The 3,170-nt window shown below is 41.4% G+C and overlaps 1 non-coding gene across 1 annotated transcript; it reads right to left on the bottom strand.

The window, feature by feature from the left end:
* Positions 1-2,430: 2,430 nt before the first annotated feature.
* On the bottom strand, positions 2,431-2,512 carry TRNAS-GCU. Its single transcript has one exon. It is a non-coding gene; the product is annotated as a tRNA-Ser (tRNA).
* Positions 2,513-3,170: the final 658 nt, after the last annotated feature.

Here is a 3,170-nt window from a genome sequence, read left to right as displayed (position 1 = left end):
GGCAACTAATGTGGTTCTTTCAGAAGTAATGAAATACGATTCCATCTAAATAAACCAGCCAAAATTCCAACAGAAAAAAAATTCTGCAGTAGTTGAAACCTTTGGACCATTTTCAAGATCAGACCCAGAAATTCTGCATTGCAATAGTCAGACCTAAGCAGGGAAGATCACAGCTGACAAGCCAAGTGAATCTGATGCTCTGAATCACTAAGAGAAATGAGAAATAATCCTGAACAAGTATAAGAATTTCTCCTGCCTTATTTTTGTCTTATATGAATATCAATGAGCTAAAGTTGACCGCATTCCCCAGATACTTTTTTCTACTCTGCAGTTCTGTTTGAATAGTTCAACTATTAAAATATACTAAAGGACAGCCATCTAGAATTTGTTATTATAATTATACTTAAAATTTCAACCAGATCTGATAAGTGAAAAATGACTACAAATGAACATTCATATTATTAATAAAAGATTCTTCTCTGATAACAAAAAGTTTTATCAATAGATATTAATGATATGGTTGTGGAATAAATAGAGGATTGAGAAAATTGTAGGGTTCGAAATAAATTATGTTAAAAAACTTAATGCACATTTCATCACATTAGATTAGGAATATCTAAACATACCATTGCAGTCAATGATGACAATGATATACTCTTGTAGATTTATGTCCCTTTGATTCCAGTACAATCTATGCACACTTCACTTCCTTTGGATTGTGCCCAGTATCTGAAACCTTTAGGCTGCAATTCTATACATGCTTATCAGGAGAAATCTTCATTACCTCAGTGGGAATTACATTTAGGGAGATATATTTAGGCTTGCACTGTTAGTGAATTATCAACACTAGGATCTCATGGGGCTGAAATCCTAAGGCAGGAGGATTCAGGGGAGAAAGCCCCATTGAACTCCGAGGGTCATTTGGGGTTAAGCATACAATACATTAGAGAAAATACCAGAGAGTTAAAAATACAGCCCAACACAACAAAGCAAAACATGGGCCCTATGCAGGTTGGTTACTGCAGAAAACCAACCATTTTCAGATAAAAAATGAAATTAAGATAGAACTGCAAGCTCAACAGGCACAATATTATGATTGATTCATGAACCAAATGAGTCTCTTGCTTCTCACTTTACAGAAATTCTTCAAGTAGGTATTAAGTTTGCATGCTATTTCACCCATCCCACCTGCAAGAAAGGTCTTAAAATGTGGGAATGACAAACCTGAGTCAAGCAGGAGAAAATACAAAGCAACTAGAGGAGGCTCTGGGCATTGATAGCCACCCCAAAGGGATAACAGTGTGAATTTGGGCTGAGCTTGAAAATGCAAAGATTGCTTACAGGATAGAAAAGGAGACATTGTCTTTGGAACTAGAGCAAGCATTTGGAGATGGGAGAAGGTAGCAGCACCATAGTAATTACTGAAGAGGAGAAAGGGCAGAAGGAATCCCACTGCAGTCAGCTGCTCTGTGTTCTCCCTGCCCAGAAACACCAGTCATCCCTGTTTTCATGACAGGTAACACACCAGCTTCCTGGTTCTTGGAATCATCAATCCACAATGTTTCCGTCTGTCAAAATTCAGCCTCAGTTCATTGGCTGTCATCCAGCTCATTACCAAGTCCAGACAGTAGTTTAGCACATCCACAGCCCCACCTGACTCTGACACTGTGGATTTTGAGAAGAAATACTTCTCTCCAAATAAACACTTTTAATCACTCATTTGTGATTTTTAAAAACTTACTGCAAAATTCACATTTCAAGGCATATTTTAGTATGGATGCAAGCACAAGTTTTCCTGAGGGTTTTTTTAATTCCTCCAAATTGGGCAGAAAGTACTTATGCCTGAATGCATGTGAAAGATATTCAGACTGTCAGTATTATAGGAATCCCTTTCTTGTTGGACTCACAGAGCCACTACGGAAAATCATGACTGAGACTGCATGCTGCATGCTAAGTTTTATTGTGCAAGTACAATTTTAGGAATGATCGGGCTTGAATATGCATTCTGAACCAGTCCTATGTCTTGCAACCTGACCATAACGATTCCTGCTTCTTGCTGAACGTATTCTATCCTTCCCTAAAGGTAAAGCTAAAGATTTCCCCATGACATTAAAGTCTGACTCTAGGGGGGATGCTCATCTCCGTTTCCTAGCCGAGGGAGCCAGCGTTTGTCTACAGACAGTCTCCGTGGCCATGTGGCCGGCATGACTAAACACCGAAGTGCACGGAACGCTGTTACCTGCCCACCGAAGTGGTACCTTTTTTTCTACTTGCATTTGCATGCTTTTGAACTGCAAGGTTGGCAGGACAGGAGATGGGGCAGAGTACAGGAGCTCACTCTGTCTGTGGGTTTGAACTGTCGACCTTTTGATCAACCAGCCCAGCAGCTCAGCGGTTTAACCCACTGTGCCACCACATCCTTAAAGCTTCTGACGACGATGGGATTCGAACCCATGCATGCAGAGCACCATGGAGTAGCAGTCCATCACCTTAACCACTTGGCCACCTCGTCACACAGCATTCTTTAGTACACTAAGGGCAATGATTTCCTGTCCAGCTGCAGTAGTTAATGAACTTAGCAATGCAACTTACGATGATTGCATGAGCACCATTTACTGCTGTCGTGAATGACCACAGTGCTTATTTTATGTACATAGATGCTTTAATTGAAACGTCTGTCTGTACTTCTTTCATTTTGTTGCCATTTTACTCCATGACTTACACATTTTTTCCATACTTCCATGTGTGGAACAGAGAAGAGATGGCAGAAGTGAAGCCACACATGCCGAAGCTTGCGTAAAGTAGGATCTCTTTATTTAGCATGGGGCAACTCACTGTTCCCAGCATGTGCTAAGTGAGGAATGGTTAGATTCCTGCAGGCAACTAGCCTGCGTTGTGGGAGAGCCGGTCTACCCACATTTGGAGGCAGGCTGAGACCTGCCTCTTTGTGTAGGCTACACCTCAGTATGAGAAGTGCCAAGTCCACGTGGAACCCCATGACTCCGAGAGGGTCAGTCAGGTTGGTTCCAAACCATTTCTGTGCTCAAAGGGTCATACAGGTCTGCAGACTTTAGCTCACCTTAAAAGGTCCCATGAGTGCCCTATCAGCAGAAAATTCCCACGGAACCCTGTCAGCATTGAAAGAACCTCATCAATGGCTCCATTCACAA

This window comes from Varanus komodoensis, unplaced genomic scaffold (assembly GCF_004798865.1).
Source record: "Varanus komodoensis strain SLA01 unplaced genomic scaffold, ASM479886v1 scaffold1, whole genome shotgun sequence".
Lineage (NCBI taxonomy): Eukaryota > Metazoa > Chordata > Lepidosauria > Squamata > Varanidae > Varanus > Varanus komodoensis.
This window is presented reverse-complemented; position numbering and strand designations above follow the sequence as displayed.